Source organism: Nuphar pumila, chromosome 8 (genome assembly GCF_984573655.1).
Source record: "Nuphar pumila chromosome 8, dmNupPumi1.hap1.1, whole genome shotgun sequence".
NCBI classification, from domain to species: Eukaryota; Viridiplantae; Streptophyta; class Magnoliopsida; order Nymphaeales; family Nymphaeaceae; genus Nuphar; species Nuphar pumila.
Genome location: NC_143256.1, coordinates 116,901,209 through 116,921,539, shown reverse-complemented (window position 1 = coordinate 116,921,539; position 20,331 = coordinate 116,901,209). Strand labels below are relative to the sequence as shown.

The following is a 20,331-nucleotide window of genomic DNA, read 5'->3' as shown; positions in this document are numbered from 1 at the left end:
CTCATAGTTAATGTGTTTCATATTTAATTTTTTGTTATAGTCATGTCTACTAACTTTCTGAAAGTATTTGTAGGCTTCGAATTGCTTTGCGACTACGATGGAGGAGCAAGACTCGAGAAAGGTGTGGCAGAAAGTGGTTGTCAGTCGATTTGCAGACATGCTGCACAATATAAAGACTGCATCAAGAAAAGCATATGGCAGGATAGATGATCCACTGCAGTGGAAGGGCCATGAACCTCCTACTATCAGGTCAGATGTTTGGGATGCAATGTGTGACAAGTGGGTGGGGCATGAAGTTTGAAACCTCTCAGCGAAGGCTGCACAAAACCGAACGAAGATGCTTGATGCCCATCTACACACAGGTGGATCTAGGACTTTTGGGAGCCACCTGAAGAAAATGGTAACTCATTAATATATATATTGTCAATTATATAAGTATTGTTGCATACCTATTAAATAATTTTTTTATCATTTAACTTCGCAGAAAGCAGAAAAATGAGGCATTGTGCCATACAAGGATGTGTTTGTTGAAACACATAAATGTGAGATCACGGGAGAGTTTGTATCAGAGAAGGTGAGAATGATAATGGTATGTATTTATTGTATTAATAAACATTGTAATATACAAGTTATCATAAATATTATAATTTTTAATTATTAATTCATACTGTAATCATTACTTTGTAGGAGTCATATAAGCAACATATGGTAAAGCGATATGACGATGACTCCACTCAGCATCCACCTTTTGATCCTGCAGCATGGGTAACTACAACAGGTGAACCCAAAAAGGGTCGTGTGTTCGAGTTTAGGAGTAATATGAACACCTCACTAGTCGTTGCCTCTTCCAGTCATGGCTCACAGAGTTATCTCGCCAGCATCAGCTTCAAGCATCCGACTAACCTGCCTAATTCTTGGGATGGTGTATGCCAGCTTGTTAAGGATACAATGTGTGACTATTTACATGAAGCAATTTCTGACATTGTCCGTAATAAGTTATGCAACTTTTTTCAGGACAGGAGAACTTTATCTGCAGGTGCCTCTCAGGTATGAAAGTTTCATGTGATTTGTTTTATGTCGTTAGATTTCAAACTAGTATATGCATGATTAGAACACATATTTACATGATTGAATCATTATGAATTTTTTATGTCAGCCTTAGAACACATCTGAATTCTGTTAATATCCTTCACTTTATTGATAGCTAGATTATGTGTAATTCACTCATGTTACTTTGATTGCCTTAACTTAGATGCATTGCATATAATTTATTTCATTATATTTTGTTTATCAATACTAACCTTTCTTTTCTCTTGTAGGATGCTGGAGATAATCAGCGTAGAGAAGCTGAAGGGGCAGATCGAGACAATGAAGAAGATGACGCACAAAATCTTGACGATGATTAGATTCATGTGTTGAATTTGTTGTATCTTCTTGTTGTTTCAAAACAAAATCTTTGTAAATGTTCACTTGTAAATAATTAGAACTTGGCGAGGATTATAGTGGATCGATAAATTGTTTTAGTTATAAATTGTTTTAGTTGCTTTATATATATATTTTATGTGTACTTTGTTTTTTATACATAGGAAATATAAATTATACAAGAAATATAAATTGTATCACGAGAATTTTTTCTCGATATTTATGTTTTAAACAATTTTTTTTAAATTTGTTTTATTGTTTGCGACAGATTAGCAATGGGTATTATCCGTTGCTATTTACTATCGGCGTCCAATTTAGCGACGGATTAGGGACGAATATTTATCCGTCGTAAAAGTGAATCGGCCAATGTTTTTGCGATGGATTTTAATTCATCGCTAATTCCGTTGCTATAATAACGACGGATTTTAATCCGTCGCCAAACCAAATCTTCGCATATTAACGACAACCTTGCGACGAATCATGGCATTCGCTAATTCGTCGCAAATTAGCGACGAAACTTATGACAGATAGTTTCTGTCGCTAATTAGCGACTAGAATTTTGTGATGGAAGTTATCCATCGCTAAGCTGACGCTAATCCATTGCTAAACTGTTTAACAACGGATTGGCGACGGATTGAGGTCGTCGCTAATCCACAGATTTCTTGTAGTGTCATATGTATCACGAAATGACAAAACACATTGATGTCAGGTACCATTTCATTCGTGAGGTTATTTCTCAAGGAGAAATTATTGTGAAGAAGATTGGTACAGAAGACAATCTAGTTGACCTGTTGACAAAGCCTCTTCCAGTGGCTAAGATCAAGCACTGCTTGAACTTGGTGGGTGTTCTCAGCACTTGAAGATACCCTTTGGGGTTTTGGAGAAGATGAGCATTGTTCCATTGTTTGAATTTACAAAGACATTATGGAGGAGTTTGTGTCAAAGTTATAAAGATCATCCGTGTTGACCAAGCCAAAGGTGGAGATTTGTTGGGATGACTTGGTAAACCTGTTGGGAGGTGGGGCTCGTAACCACCTCCACTTTCTTGCGTAGTGGGTCTTGTAACCGCCTCTACTTTCCTCATTGGCTATATATATAGATATAGAGAGGACGTTGAAGAGAGTCTTCTTGTTTTTTTCTTTTGAGAGCTTCTTCTCCTCTTGTACTTGTCTTCTCATTTACATAGTGAAATTTGCTCATTTTTTGCCCGTGGACGTAGGAAGGCGCATTGCCTTACCGAACCACGTTAATTCCTAGTGTACTATTTTTCTTTCTTTTCTTGGCTATTTTCTTTGTGGTTTGTGGTATATTTTGTGTTCGTTCTATTGTGACATCAACACCCTACAACGATTATTCCTACCATGGTTAGTGAAATATGAAGAAACGAGGATTCCATCTACTGAGCCGATGCTCCTTATGTCATGCTGGGGAAGAGGACGATGCTCGCCTATTTTTAGGGTGCACTTGGGTCCAACACATTTTTAGTAATACCTGGGGGACAAGGGCCTACCTTGAGATCCCAGCACCCCCCTTAGATGTCTGATTATTACGGATGAGATTGGGAGGATGGGCTCTAAATGAATTTTTGTATGGCGCTATTGGGTATGGACAGGAATAACAAAATCTTCAGAGGATCGCAGGCTTCCCTGCCCGGTATGATGCAAACCATTAGGTGCCTACAACAAGAATTCCTAGTGCTCAAATGGCCATGATCTGACCACAAATGGGCTCGAGAATGACTCATTGATCCATCATCGGTGGCTAGCAGCTAGTCTTTGTGATTTCTTGTTTTTTCTTATGATTTTCTTCTGTTTTCATGTTCTATGTACTTGTAACTTTGGTGACTACTCATCACCTGTTCCATCTAAAATTTGATTGTATTCCTTGTGCCATAATTGGCAATCCATGCATGGCAAGAAGGACAAGAAAATAAAACTTACAAAAGAAGCAAAACATTACTTAAAAGTTTTCTCCAGGCACAAGTTGCATAACTAAACAATAGAAGCCATTATTTACATGCCAAACCTAATCCTTTTATTTATAGTCTTGCCTACAACGTTAATTTATAAACCTAGTTTCAAGGTAAATGCCTAGACATGCTCCTCCTCCATACCATGGATAAATGGATTGAACAGTGGAATAGAATGGCAGATCAAAGGATGAGCCATTGGTAATGTCAAGCCACGCCCTTCTTCCTTGTCAGCTCCACCATCAACCACCCAATCAAAGCATTGGATCAAACCAGCTAGTGTAGTGTGAAACACATGTAAAGCAAGGGAGGTCCCCGGACACATTCTCCGGCCGCTACCAAAGGGAGTGAACTCAAAGTGTTGACCCCTGACATCTATATCATTACCAATGAATCTATCACGCAGAAATTCCAGTGGTTGGTACCATAAATCAGGGTCGCTTCCAATGGCCCACACATTGACAAAGACCATCGAATTTGCCCCAACATGGTACATATATCCCAACCTTGCAATCTTCAATGCTTTCTCTATGTATCAAAGGTACCACAGGACGAAGTCTTAATGTTTCTTTGACAACTCCTTGGAGGTAAGGGAGGTTTGGGATGTCTGCTTCTTGGACAAGTCTGGATCTTCCGATGACAAAGTGTTCTTCCATTTGAGGTTTTGCTAAGATAGAGGGATGGTGTACGAGCTCAGCTAGGCCCCATTGCATTATTAAGGCTGTTGTGTCCATACTTGCAGAATAAATATCCTAGTTCCATATAGCAATAAAGTCAGAACTCATGTCTCAAAAGGACAATGAAAAATAAAGAATTCAAACCCCGCCATCAAACTAGACGAAAATCAAATGAACAATGAGATTTTTTAGTGTAGCAACATTCTCTTATAGTGACTAGAATATGAGAGCATTTCCAATATTTTTTTGCAAATCCATCCATATGGATGTGCATGGCATGGTTAATTTGCTAGGAATGAACCATTGGACCTTGTTTTTTTTTATGAAAAAATATGATTTTTGAATGCTTGAATATTTATAAAGATCATGAGTCATTGATTTTAAAACCTTAAAAAAACTCATTTGTGCATCAAATCGGATGATTCAAGAAGGGGTTCTTATAAAACCCATCATGTAGATCACATCCATACTGTTAGATTCTATAGGGAAAAAAACATGAAAATCACGGTTCACACATTAGTTCTCATAGTCACTAGAATATGAGCACTAGAAATATGGGCATTTTCAACACTTTTTTTGCAAATCGAACCATGTGGATGTGCTTGGCATGATGAATTTACTAGAAATCAACCATTGGATCATGTATTATTGAAGAAAAATATGCTTTTTGAATGCTTGAATATTTATGAAGAGTATGAGTCATTGATTTTAAAGCCTTAAAAAATCTCATTTATGCATCAAAATCAGGTCATTCAAGAGTAGGTTCTTATAAAACCAAGCATGTAGATCACATCCGTACGGTTATGTTAAAGAGAAAATAACAAAAAATCCATAAAAATCTCAGTTCACATATTAGTTCTCATATTCTAGTGACTATATATATAATATGTTAACCACTGGTAGTGTCCCCCATCCTTTAAGGTGGGGCCTTATGCCTCCCCGATCACACAACCAGGCAGAGCATCATGCATAATATAATATATATATATATATATATATAGAGAGAGAGAGAGAGCCGAAAGAATATCAACATTAATACTCATGAAGATCAACAAAATGTTGAACCCATGAACCAGACACAGAAGAAACAAAGCTAAAATATAGAAAAAACAAAGCTAAAGAAAAGAAACTACAGACAGCTAGCAACAAAACAACAAAGCCTACTCAACCAGGATCCGCAGGATTAGAAGAAACCACCGCTGAGTGAACGTCGTTCAGATGAGAGGAGAGGTCTCTAAGATGCATACGTAATATTGCATATACATCAACCAGGATTTTATGGACAAGATGATTAAAGATGACCGGAATTTGACGGAAAGTATCATCATTGCGTGCCATCCAAACAAACCACCAAGTAGTAAGCAACCATGTCTTCCAGATCAGTCTCCACCGCTTGCATCGTCTAATTTCAATAGGGCCCAGGAGAAGATCAAGCGCAAAAGACTCTTCTTTGACAATTACGTTCGGAGATCTCCACGTCCTATTAAATAGGGCCACAAAGATTGGGCAGGACCAAAATAAATGAAAAGTAGTTTCTTCAGCAGCTTGACACAACACACACCAACTTGGAAACTGAAAGCCCAACTTCTTTAAATAACTGTGAGTCTGAACCCTATCATGCAAAATTAACCAAGCCAAGAACCAAGATCTTGGAGAAGGGCCCTTACCCCATAACGCACGCTCAGGGAACCAATCTGCCCCTTGGGGGAGTAACGATCTATACACTTTGTGGGTGTGGAACGCTCCATTTGGAGTAATCGCCCATTGCAACCACTGATCATAATTTCCAGCATCCCCAGTTTGATCTCTGAAGGACGATAAGGCTCTCAGCCACATGCTTCGCAAGTGCGAGATCGCCAGACCCCGGGTTCCATGGCGAAAAAGAGATAAATCAGGAGCACCATATTTAGCATGGAGCAGGCGAGCACATGGAGAGCCTGGTTGATGAGCCATCCAACATTGCTTGGCTACGAGAGCAATACTCCTCTGTCTTGGAGCAAAAACACCTAAGCCAGCCATATGCCTCGGTAACACCACCGTTCGCCAACCAACCAAATGGCGCTTACTCTTAAGGTGACACCCAGACCAAAGAAAATCCGACATTAAACGACAAATTTGCTTCTCCACGCCCACAGGCATCACGAAAATTGACATGAAGAATTCAGGGATAGAAGAAAGAACATGTCTGATTAAGGTCAGACGGCCAGCAATGGAGAGATAAGAAGCCTGCCACGAAAGAAGCTTGTTTTTCACTTTTTGAATAGTTGGAGCCCAAGCAACGGAAGAGAGGCGTTTCACTTGTAACGGCAGACCCAAATATGTCATCGGCAACTCAGAGATTGCACAATTAAAAATCTGTTTACCCACTGCAAGCATAGGAGACTGAACATTGAACATAGTAAGAGAGCATTTGCTATCATTTAGGGAAAGCCCAGAAAGAGAAAGAAAGAACTGGAGAATAAGCTTGAATCTAAGCATATGCTGCACGTTTGCTCGCCCAAAAATAATCATATCATCAGCATAAATAAGAATGTGGTCCGAAAAATCTAGAACATCTAGAGGATCTATCAAGCGTTTCTCCGCAGCACGCTTGAGCAACACCACGAGACCCTCAGCAATGGCATTGAACAACAAAGGCGATAGAGGGAAACCTTGCCTTAAACCACGCCCCAACTTGATCTGGCCACCTCTAGTGCCGTTAATCTTAATCATGGCATGAGCATTAGAGACCAATTTCCTCACCCATCCAGAAAAACGACGACCAATGCCAAAATTGGATAACATTTGAAATAAGAAGGGCCAATGCACAGAATCAAAGGCTTTATAAAAATCCAATTTAAGAGAAAAGTAGGGTTGTCCACTAAGATGTAATGAGTGAATGACTTCAGAGGCCAAGATGAATGAATGGTGAATCCTCTTATTGTGGATAAAGGCGAACTGAGAATTCGAAAAAATTTGGTGAGCCACGACCTTCAACCTATTAGCCAATACCTTAGCAATCATCCGATAAAGGGCACTCATAACAGAAATCGGGCGAAACCTAGAAATATCAGTGGCAGCATCCTCTTTCGGAATTAAAGAAATAATTGCCAAGTGGGTTTGAATAGGCAATCTGGAGTTGCGATAGAACTCATCAAACATGTTAATAATATCAGGCTTCACACAAGACCAAAAAATTCTGAAGAAATCCACATGAAACCCATCAGAACCTGGAGCTTTCCACCCCGACAAACCTTTGATGGCCCTAAAAATCTCATCTTCAGAGAACCTCATTTGCATAATTCTGGTTTGATCTTGCCGAATCGAACCGACAGAAACAGGGCCAATGACACCCTTCGCAGTAAGTGAAACAGAATATAAATCTTTAAAATACTGAGTGACAGCTGAAATAACGTGTTGATTAAGGTACGAAACGCCCCCAATGGTGATTGATGAGACGACATTCCTCCTATGACGATGAGAAGCATAAGAGTGAAAAAATTTAGTATTATCGTCTCCGGCCGCAAGCCATTTCACCCTTGCCCGTTGCTTCCATCTAATTTCCTCTTTGACCCTCCAGTTCTTCAAAAGCGTTGATAAGTCAGTAGATCTGTCCTGCAAACTCTGTAGGTGAGAATCAGATAGAGACTCCGGGGAAGACATAGTTTGATATAATGTTGAAATCTCTTGCTCCCAAGTAGCCATTTGATGAAATTAAGCCACATCTCGATTATGGAGCCAAGCTTTGATATCCTTAGCTAGACGAGACAACTTCTCATGACACCGGATAGCTGCCCACTGCTCATTGGAAGGCTTGTTCCAAGAGTCTGAAATAATAGTGTGAAAGTCTGGCTCTTGGAGCCACCATTGTTCAAACACAAAACTCCTGGCTTGTTTAAAACCATCCCCCCAAAGAGAGAGAGAGAGAGAGAGAGAGAGAGAGAGTTGGGGGACACTACATGGTGTAGGGATGGCACTGGGGTAGGGGCAGGGGCAGGGGACAGGCTCTCCACCCCCACCCCATCTCAAAATTTTACCCTTCATCCTCGGTCCATCCCGTGGTGAGTTTCGATTTTCACCTTCATCCCCGATCCATTCTCTGTTTCAAGTCCTCCTCCGCCTCAATTGGGGCAGGTTTGGATGGGCCCTCATTTTTTCTGGTATAAGATTTAAATGTTCATTCTTTAGAGTCATTAAAAGAAGTAGAGCAAGGAAAGAGGAGAGAAAGGAGACCCATTTTTAAGGTTAGGAAGTAGAAACTTAGGGTTAGAAATATATATATAAGATTTAAATGTTATTTTATAGTATAATAAGGAAATATTAGTAAATTCATTAATGGGGAGACAAAGCGGGGTAGGGAGGAGTGGGTGCAATAGTAAGTCCATCCTTGCATGGGTTTTGATTTTCACCTCCATTCTCGGTATATATATATATATATATATATATATATATATATATATATATATATATATATATATATATATATATATATATATATATATAGAGAGAGAGAGAGAGAGAGAGAGAGAGAGAGAGAGAAATGCATGTTTTTTTCAGCAATGGTATTTTTAACTTCATGCAGAGAGAATGAATATCATTTTTTTAACAGAAAGCAATGGGTTTGGAGGATTGCTTTTGCTAGAAGGATTCATGAGGAGGAATTTTTAAAGCTGGTTGGATTGTACGTCGTCCCGAGGAGAGTATAAAGGAGCAATTCGGTTCCACCAATCTCAAATGTCATCCGTTTCTTCGTACCCTTTATTGGGATTTCATTGATGCAAAGTTGTTTTCACAAAGTCGGACTCCCCAGTTGTGATCTGTATTGATTTCTATGTAAGATTTTTTGGCACTTCAAAAATCAGCAGTTGACAAAACACACAATTTTGTGATTTAAAAAAACATATTTTTTATTAAAAAATATGATCCAAGGTCAATTCTTATAAGATTGACCGTGGTTAAAATAAGATTTGATCATAACTATGCAAGGGTTAAATCATATTTGACATTAATAGAAAAAAAGATCAAACTGCCTCCGTTTTAAAAACCACATGCAAGAGAGAGATGGCTTCTCCCACCATTATCACCACTGCCACTCCATTAATGGCCATAGGGGAACCATATCTCACTCTTATTCAGTTCCATTCACTCCCTATGTCATCTCAATTGTCACACCCCACGTGAGATCTCGTTAATGCAAGTTGTTTTGATCAAATCTAACCCCATTGATGGGTTCACCATAATCGATTTTATGGAAAACAACCCTTGGATTGCATTTGTTTGTCAAAAAAGGGATTTTTTTCAACACATTTTCGCATTTTTATAGCGGTTGAGTTTTGAATTGCCAAAAAAATCCTACACACAGGTTGGATTTTGGTGATTCAAATGCCGATATTCAATAAATGAATCAAGAGCACATCCATAAGGCCATATTTGATCAAAACAACTTGCAACAATAAGATCCCGGGCGAGAACGATCGGATGACATAAGCGAGTTGCTCTAGCACTCTTGTCTAACTTGATTCACTCTAGCAATCAAAAGTTTTTGGATAGCTTACCAAGATGAAGGCTTTGATATTCTCTCGTCAACTTATATCTGCCTTTTCGTCTGCCATAACTGAGAAGGATATCAATGGTATCTTCATCTTCTTTCCTCTCTTGCTGTGGCCTCCTGTCCTCATGTTCTCTGAGAATCCCTTCCATGACAGGATCCAATCTTCTGTGCAGTTCATGGCACCTCTTCTCATGATGGTAAGGGTCCAACTTTCTCATGAACCCCAAGAAATCACCAATATAGAATTCTCCAACCAGCTCAGATATCTCCTTCATGATATCCCACCACTCTACTGCCTCATCCAACCTCTTGTTTATTGCCATCCTGAACACTATATTCCCAGACAATTTGACCAACCTCTCTCCCATATCTACAGGCTCACCAACCCCTCTCCATCAAGAAATGAGCGGATCTCTTGCTGTAGGATCAATCGAAGACGTAGGAGCGATCTGGGCCCTAGGAGTTCTGTCAAGCACAGTCTCTTTAGTGATGTTCAGAAAGGGCCCATGGGTGCAAAGATAAAACCAGAAAATGTTGGACATTTTGGGTTACGGGTCCAACCCACAGTCTGACCCAGTTTGACACCTACTAGTGGGTCACGTAAGTGGCCAAGTAATGGAGATAGTGGGTGGGAGTTACGTGAATGTGGAGAGACCACATTCACGTAACTGCCTAATCTCCCATTACAAATAAGGGGTTAGGGGCTACGAAGATGATGAGTGTTCATAGCCATTATCCTGCCCAAATTCAGTTCCGCATTCAGACTTAGCGGAATAGGGTCTTGCTCACCGTCGACCTAAGGCCTGGGCTCATTGTGGGCGTTGACTGGCTGAGGAGAACACCGAACTTCCTACATGAACTATGGCGAATTCAGGTACACTCCCTGCCCATGTTGATTTTACAGGGTATCGCCAACATTGGGTTATGGGCCCACGTCGCCACGCATTTCCACTGCGTGTGGCTGTGTAAGCCGTTTTGGCGATTTGGCGTCGGTGGAGTTGCCGTGGGGCGACAACCACCGGTAAGCTCCAGATTGTCGCCGTGGGGCGACAGTCTTCACCGGCTACTGTCACCGAATGGGGCGACATCTATTTCCTGGTTCAGGCAAACCTCATAAAAAAATAATCGTTTTATACCTGTGGTCGTTGAGCTGCAGGGAGGTTTTTGCCGTCGCCGGGATCATCACCGGAGTTGTCGCCTGATAATGTGACCGGCAGATGTCGAAAGGGGTTTAAAAACCCCTTTTCTCTCTGTTTTCCATTTCAGTCATCGGGCAAGAGGCTTTTGCCAGAAAACTGCAGGTGACAGCGGCGGTCTTGCCGGCGCCACGGATTACCCATCCTGCAAAATCGGCGACAACAATAAAAAAAAATGTTTAACCCTTACCTGTCGCCGGAGGGGTGGGTTCGCCGTGGGGCGTTTTGCCGGCAAGGCCAGCCATTGGTCGGCGACATCCTTGCTGATGTCGTCGGGGCTGCCGCCGGACTGGCAGGCGCTGCCGGTCTTCTGCCATTGGACGACGAAGCTGTGAAGCGTCGCCGTGGGGCAACGTCTTCTGACGGGGGGATGTCGCCGGATCAGCATCACCGTGGAGTGACGCAGGTCGCCGGCCATAGGGCTCAGTCGCCGTGACGGTGACATGGGTAGCCGTGGAACCGAAAAGGGCGAAAACCCCCTTTTCGGTTTCCCTAAAAATGAAACAGAAACCATCGGGTTTCTGTTTATTGTTTTTGTAAAGGGACCGGATCGGGTCCGGCGAGGAGACCCAATGACAGACCCGATCCAAACCCTTTTGGGTGGATCGGGTCATGCTTTTTCACTTTTTGGATCTGACCCAGACCCATAAAGGTACCGGGTCTGGGTCTGATCCGGAAAGGATCGGGTCTTTCTCTTGGATCGGGTTTGACCTGGGTCCATTTAGGACCGGGTCTAACCCGGGTCTGCTTTTGGATCGGGTCTGATCCGGACCCATTAAGAGCCGGGTCGAACCTGGGGTCCATTTAGGACCAAGTCTAACCCGATTCTGTTATGGACCGGGTCGTACCCGGGGTCCGGTTTGGACCGGGTCAAACTCGGGGTCCATTTAGGACCGGGTCTAACCCAGGTCTGTTTTGGACCGGGTCTAACCCGGATTTTATTTCGGGTCGGGTCCGACCCATATTAAGTATGGGTCGGGTCAGACCCGGATCCCATTTAAACTGGGTTGGATCCATAAAAGCAGGATCCAAACACTATTAAGACTGAATCGGATCAGGAACCTGATCTGACCCCTTCTGAAACCGGTTCAGAGCCGTTTTTGACCGGTTCTTTCCAGTTTTTCACCGGTTCCGAGATGCTGAGACCCTGTTTTCATAAATATAAAGAAATACAGGGATTTTGGCATACGATCATAGGGTTTTATGAATTTTTGTTCATATTAAGTATCGGTTTTTAAGGTTAAAGAACCGGTTCAGACCCTTAGATGACCGGTTCGGGGCGGTTTCAGACTGGTTCAGAGTGTTTTTAGACCGGTTCCTACTTGTGGATCCTGAGTTTTTCCCATATGAGCATGTTTTTGTTATTTTTCATGTTTTATAAAGTATTTATTTTGAATAATGCATGACTTATGCATGTTAATTCATGTATTTTGCGTTGGTTAAGTTGTTCATGATAAATTTAAGCATGAATTGTAACTAAATTCATGACAATTAGTTTGTGCATGTTTGTTGAAGTATGAACTTGTATTATGTCATGAATATACATGCATTAAAATGTGTGCATGGGCGTGCTCCATAATACGAATAGGATTTTCGGTAAAAGATCTTGATTGATCGATTCTTGTAATCACCAAAGTGATCTGAGTCATGTTAATTAAGGATTATTTGGACCATATTAAGATTCATAATTATGATTGTGTGTGAATTTATGAAACATTGATTCTACCCAAAGGTAGGTCGTTGTGTTCCAAATTTACACAAGGTGTGATAGTAGATGTGTATTTCAGCCCATGAAGCATGTTTGTACCCAAAGGTACAGTGCTGAATTGCCTTTGGATTCATGATCTACTAGTTTCACCAACAGAAGTCAATTCCTTGAGAATTGAAGAGACAGAGCAATTATGAGTATTGTCGTTTTCACCAAAGTGAAACGATAATGGCTCAACTATGCTTGTCTCAGAAAAAGGTGAATAATAAGGGGTCTCATATTTACTTTTTCAATATAAATCTCGTATAGAGCGATTTATCCCCCACTCATACGGAGAATAGAACAACTGTTTTGAAGGTTGTCTATGAGAAGTGGGAGCGCTCAAAATGATGTCTATGAGAAGTGGGAGTATTCGAATAATCTTAGCCTGTTGCTTTTTGCAATCTTGAGTGGCTTAGAATATTTGAGGTGTTATCTCTCACTGCAAGACAGTGGAGGAATTTCTGAAATCCATTGGAACAGAAATTATTAGTTTTATACGAGATTCTATCTCAGGCCATTTGGATAAGGAACTTCATTATGGGTCTTGGTATAGTGGACTCTATTGAGAGACCACTAAAGATCTTTTGTGATAATGAAGCAGTCGTGTCCTTTTCAAATAACAACAAGAGCTCAACATCGTGTCGACACATGGAGTTAAAATATTTTGTTGTTAAAGAAAGAACTGAGAATCATCTGGTATGTATTGATACAATTGGGACGAAGGAAATGACTGTGGATCCCCTTACTAAAGGGCTAGCACCGGGATTGTATTCCCAACATGTAAAGGGGATGGGTCTTTTTTATTCCTTCTGATGTATGACAATACATTATGTGATCACATTTGTGTTTATGTTTTGATTCTCTAAGGTTTTGTGTTATTGTTGATTTTGCATAAAGAATCTCTCATATGGGTTAGAGAGAATAGCAGAATAACAATATTAAAGGACCAATAGAATAGGTGAGAGACCAACCTATTCATAAAGGTAATTTCTTTACATGCCTAAGCACTGAAGGTGAATTGTAGAGTAGTACAAGGAAATATGACATTTCATAAAGGGGTGTTCATATCCTTGACTCATACGATTCATCCTTGTGATAAAGGGTGGCATGTGAACTCACATAAAGAATTAAATCGAGATAACGGTATACACCTCGATTTAGTACACTTTTGGTGTCAATGGGTTAAGTGAGAGAATGTTGGACATTTTGGGTTACGGGTCCAACCCACAGTCTGACCCGGTTTGACACCTACTAGTGGGTCACGTAAGTGGCCAAGTAATGGAGATAGTGGGTGGAAGTTATGTGAATGTGGAGAGACCACATTCACGTAACTGCCTAATCTCCCATTACAAATAAGGGGTTAGGGGCTACGAAGATGATGAGTGTTCATAGACATTATCCTGCCCAAATCCAGTTCCGTATTCAGACTTAGCGGAATAGGGTCCTGCTCACTGTCGACCTAAGGCCTGGGCTCATTGTGGGCGTCGACTGGCTGAGGAGAACGCCGAACTTCCTACACAAACTATGGCGAATTCAGGTACGCTCCCTGTCCATGTTGATTTTATAGGGTATCGCCAACAAAAAAATCATACGACAATATCCTTGCCGCGGTGAAGCTCGGGCGGCATAATCATTGACCTTGAGAAATTCACGCGCAGGGGATGGTGAAGAGATGATAACGACTGGGATGAAGCCGAGGCGAAGGTTGAAGACGGGGCCATAGCGGGCAGCAAGCTTCTGCAAGGAGCGATGGGGAAGGTCACCGGAAAGGAGGTGCAAGTGTCCGAGGATGGGGAGGAAGGGGGGAGATGGTGGGAGTTTGAGGGGTGAAGAATAGAAAACCCTTAGCCTAAGGAGAGTAAGAAGGGAGATAAGGAAGAGGATTAAGGCAAGGATTCTGGGGGGAAGATAGTTCTTGGATGGTGGTGTCCCCCCATTTGATTCAAGAGATCAAAGAAGCTGTGGACGATTCTCTCAATTTTATAGATATATGTAAATTGTGGGAGTGAGGTAGGATCAGGTGCAATCACATTGCACAAATGCATTGTGCCGTTCCACCTGATCACCTTCCATCTTCTGATGTAAGCCTGTCATAGTGGGCCCAATAGCAGATAGATGGAGATCAGGTTCAGCGGCACATTGCATTCATACAATGTGATTGCACCTGATCTCAGTATGGTAGTTGTGGATTTGAGTTAGTATTTTCAACATCGATGTGAGTGCGTGGTCCATACTAGCAAATGGGAAAATGCTCTGTGGACCTATTTGGATTGCATGTTCTGGTGACATTGACCTTCGAAACCAATAAAAAAATATCCAGGTCGGGTACCCGACAAAAAATCATGACCCAAAGTCACCGCTCCCCACATATTGCATAGGTCGGGTTCAAATCGGCACTTTTCATACCCATACCCGAGAATTCACGTTCAGGTCAGGTTGGGTACCCGATACAAACTGGACCCGTTGACAGCCCTATGAATTTGGATGAGATGTGCAGAATGACCAATCCAGAAACCAATATGAATCCTATTTTAGATCAATATCCAAAAAATGATTAGATTTGGTTAAAAGTTCCTGTGGGTCTCATTCTATATTAACCCCTTTCTAGGACTCCAAGCTCAGAATGGATAATGGATGGATCATGTCTGATCCAAATCACGATCTTAATTACTTGCAATATATGCAAAATGTGAGCTTGGATCCTACTAAAATCTGATCAAGTGAGACTGAAATCAGTTTTAGGCAGTACAGTCGGATTTGCAAAAAACGACTTGGAACCCTCAGCTTGCACGTGCCAAACAATAGTAGACATGGCTACTCTCTCTCTCTCTCTCTCTCTCTCTCTCTCTCTATATATATATATATATATATATATATATATATATATATATATATATATATATATATATATAAAAGGCATGTCCCGAATGCTTTTTTGTGCCTACCCAGTTTTGAAAAGAATATTTCTATTTTTTTAGAATTTCACTATACATATGTTATTTACTACTTTGGATCATCGGGTTTTGGAATGATTGTTTCTAATTTTCTAAAATTTGACTATACATATGTGATTTACATGCGCCTACCTTTGGATTGTGGGATTCCAACACCATATTAGGTTTTTATAAGATTAAAACATTAATTTCTACAATTTAAAAAAGCAATTAGTACTTAAAAAATCATTTTTAAAAAACATTATTTCAACACTATGCTCTAGATCCAAGAGGCCACCTAACACCCCATGGGGGACCATCCAAGCTTGTGTGGGGTCCAATATGCTTCCATGGAAGTTTATGTGGTTAAGCGTAACAAAGAAAAGTCAAAAGTCACATCAACTTTATATTCAAGCAATTAAGAAGGATATGAGTTCCACGAGGACACATGATACACAAAAAATTTTGAGAAACTTTTCTTAAAGGTGAGAACACTTCACACCAATGAAAAGAAGAAAAAGAAAGGAAGGTGGCTACATAGAGAGAGCCACAAAGTCAATATGGTGGGAATCACCCCTTAGAAAAAATAAGAGAAGGAAAAGGAAAAGAAAGAAGGTGGTGTCCCCCCTTCTTTCAAAAAAATGTCACCTCTTAAGGGGAAAAGATGTTGACTTTTTGCAAACCTTTCAATTTATGAAAATTTGAAGGTTGGTCCAAGTATGGTATTATTATTATTGTTGCTTTTAGGTTGATTTTAGATCTAGTTAGGATTTAGTTAGGGAGAGACTCAGTCGGTCTAATAGACCCCCTTTTTAGTTGTTACACCCTTCTCAAAAACCATATTCTAAGGTTCAGAACTTAGATTTGAAAGGAGCCCCGAGCGGGCATCAGACATGGACTCTAGTTTCCAATGGTTCGAGCCTCTGGCTAACATATCTCGGGTGTTGTACCTTGATTGATATGGTGTGGTAAGAGTTAGAGGTCTCTAATGATGACAGTTTAAGAGGTATAAGAAGCTACAGAGTTAAGCCGGCTAAACCGGGTATGATCATTTTGGATTCAGTGAGCGGTTCAGGCGTAGGTTTTGGTTCAGATATGAAAATATCTAGTCTCAAGGTCCTATAACAGTATAATAGCATGTATTTAGGTTTGGTACAGGCGTTCGGGTCAGAAAGGTCAAATTGGAGCATTAGAGAGGCAGGTGAGGTCAAATGGTCAAAACTACATGTTCTGCCAAATCTGTAGGCTACAATTTTGGTGTTTTGGGTCTCAAAAAGTTGTGATTAGTTTCATAGGTTATGTAGCAGGTCTAAGGATGTCTTAAATGGGTCTACACGTTCAGGTGTATTAAATGTATGTGCAGGAGATGAAAAAAGACAAAATAGTTCGTAGAACATGAATGCACTGCTCTTTTGGGTGTAATCTTAATTTAGATGACTTAGGCAAATTTAGGAAAGGTTAAAGACTGGTCCTAATATAATAGAGGTCTAGAGAGAAGACGATCGGTAGTCAATCTCCATCAAGGTCCTGACCGTGTGCTATATAACAAGGATGGTTTGACTTGTTATGTTCATTTCTCTATATCTATTGGTTTTTGGTTTGAAACTAAACTAAAGGAAATTTGTGCTGTTTTTTTGGGAATCTATTTTGACGAGTAGTGTTTTCTATTCCTGTCTGTGTGCGCATAGTTTGATTTTTTGTTTTGCGTTGACTTGAAGCCTCCTACATTGAATTAGAAGAAAACCTACAGAAAAAGAAAAAAATCATGTTAAATACCCACTCTGTTTTGCGTTAGATTGAATCTGCATATCTGTTTAATTTATTTTATGGCAAGCCTCTCCATAAAGAAGCTTTTTGCATCCTTGTCCCTTTGCTCTCTTTATGTTTGGGCATACACGTACTCTTGCTTTCGCTCGTGCGCGTGTGTTGTGTGTTCTTGTGCACTCAAAAGGCCTGCCTTCGGTGTTTGTGATTGCCCGAAGCTGCGTCACGGGGGCCTTCGCTTTTAAGCCCGTGACAAGTTGGTACCAGAGCCTTGTCGATATTGGGAGTGACAATGGCGCCAAAGAAGATTGCCATGACCCCTTCAAGCAGTATGGTTCCTGCTGAAGAGGACTTCATGGCCGATGATCGGGTGTCAGCCATCTCGCGCGATGTGGCGGAGCTGACTGAGTCAGTGACCAACATGGAGAAGTTGGTTAATGGAACTTGTGTTGCTTTTAATGATCTCAATGCAGAAATCAAGATACCAGTAGAGGGAGTGGAAGACTCGGTGGAAAGTCTTGTCACTAAACTTAACTACTCGGTGGAGGATTTTTCCACCAAGTTTGATGATTTGTTGGGTCGGTTCAACATCATGGCTACGGAATTGGATGTTGTTCGACGAAAGAATGAACAGTTGGAGCGGCAGTTGAGAACTACTCCGGCTGACGGTGTTGCGACATATGTGGATAGACCACGTTACAGGCTACCTGAGCCCGCAAAGTATAAAGGCACGCGGGACTCAAAGGATCTCGAGAATTTTATCTATGAGATGGACCAGTTTTTAGAAGCTGCAAGGATAGAAGAGGACGCAGATCGGCTGCAGACCGCAACAATGTACTTTGCGGATGAAGCGACCCTCTGGTGGAGACGTCGCTTGGGTGATGTTCGACGGAGATTAGTTGCTATAGTCTCATGGAAGGATCTCCAGAAGGAAATGCGAGACTACTTTCTACCTAAAAATCAAGAGAAAATGGCTCACAAAAGGTTGTTGGCATTGAAACAGACAGGGTCAGTGCATGACTATGTCAAGGCATTCTCTTCGATAATGTTGGAAGTGGAGAGAATGGATGATGAGGATCGGTTGTTTTACTTTGGCAACGGGTTGCAAGGATGGGAAAACCAATAACTCATTCGGTATGACCCTGCAACACTAGCTGAGGCGCTTGCGGTTGCAGAGAAACTTGCTGAGCTGGATAGGAATGACCCTGCATTTCAAGGCAGACAGCAGGGAAATGATCGCAACAATCCAAGGGACAATCGAAGGAACGACCAAGGACAAAATGCTATACATGTCCCAATAGAAACCACGGTCAAGGGAATGGAGATAACCGCGCACCCCGAGTTGCGAATGTTGTTCAGGGTGAGAAAGAGGATCAACCTGCAGAGGCGCCAACAGTTGGCGCAATGCAGATGATGAATGCAGTAAAGGTCACAACCGTTGTGGAACCGACAGTTTGCAAAGAATTGATGTATTTGGAACTTCTGCTCAACGGAAGACTTACCAAGGCATTGGTAGACACTGGTGCCACGCACAACTTCATCTCGCGTGAAGAAACAGAACGGTTGGGATTACAGTGGGAACAAAAAGAGAGTCGCATGAAAGCGGTTAATTCAGAGGCTAAGGCCATCTACGGCATCGCTTGGGATGTACCAGTGCGGATCCATAACTGGTCGGGAAGGATCGCGTTATCAGTCGCACCCATGGATGATTTTAAAGTCATCATCAGGATGGAATTCTTGAGAAGCAACAAGGCAGTGTCGATGCCCCACCTCAACGTTGTCAGCTTCGAGAGTGAGAGTCAGCCCTGCATGGTTACTGCGATGACAGGAAAGCCTTGTGAGCGCTTGGTGTCTGCGCTCCAGTTGAAGAGAGGCATGAAAAGCGGTGACGAGACTTTTCTTGTCACAATCCGCACCACGGATGAGGCAAAAGAATTCACAGATGTCCCAAAGGCCTTAGCGCCAGTATTGAAGGAGTTTGGCAATGTTATGCCCGCCGAGATACCGAAGAAGCTACCTTCGAGGCGTGAGGTAGATCATCAGATTGAATTAATACCGGGTGCACGGCCACCCGCAATGGCTCCTTATCGCATGTCAATTTCTGAGCTGCAGGAATTACGCAGACAATTGGATGATATGCTCGAAGCAAGAATCATCCAATCATCCAAAGCTCTTTTTGGAGCTCCTGTGCTCTTTCAAGCAAAGCATGATGGGTTGAAGCGGTTGTGCGTCGACTATAGGGCACTAAACAAAATGATGGTGAAGAATAAGTACCCGCTTTCTTTGATCGCGGACTTGTTTGATCAACTTGGAAAGGCTAAGGTCTTCTCTAAGTTGGATTTAAGATCTGGCTACTGGCAAGTCAAAGTTGCAGAAGGTTATGAGTCAAAAACTACCTATGTAACGCGATATGGGGCGTTCAAATTCCTGGTCATGCCCTTTGGCTTGACGAACGCGCCCGCTACCTTTTCGACCTTAATGAATAAGATCTTCTATCCGCACCTTGACAAGTTTGTCATCGTGTACTTTGATGACATAGTGGTGTATAGTGATTCGATGGAGCAGCATGCTCAGTACCTTCGGATTGTGTTTCAGACTCTGAAGGACCATGAGTTATATGTCAAGCGAGAGAAGTGCCTATCCGGCCAGAAGGAAGTCCATTTTCTGGGGCATATTGTGGGAGGAGTCACTCTCAAAATGGATCATAAGAAGATTGGAGCTATTCAAGAATGGGAGCCGCCCTCTAAGGTTCCCGAGTTGCGCTTTTTCTTGGGGCTTGCAAATTATTACTGACGCTTCATCAAGGGATACTCACAGATTGCGGCTGCGCTCACAGATCTGTTAAAGAAAGACAGACCATGGCTATGGTCTGATGCCTGCCAGAAGGCTTTTGATGGGTTAAAACATGCCTTGACAAAGGAGCCAGTGCTGAAGTTGTCTGACTGTTGGCAACCATTTGAAGTGCAAACCGATGTGTCTGACTTTGCTATTGGTGGGGTGTTGCTCCAAGAAGGACATCCTATCGCATTTGAAAGCAGGAAGTTGAATGACGCTGAACGTCGATACACGGTGCACGAGCGCGAGATGTTG

The 20,331-nt window shown here is 41.7% G+C and overlaps 1 pseudogene; it reads right to left on the bottom strand.

Annotated features, from left to right (window-relative positions):
• Positions 1 to 3,512: 3,512 nt before the first annotated feature.
• LOC149830352 (cytochrome P450 93A2-like) lies at positions 3,513 to 19,760 on the bottom strand (annotated as a pseudogene).
• Positions 19,761 to 20,331: the final 571 nt, after the last annotated feature.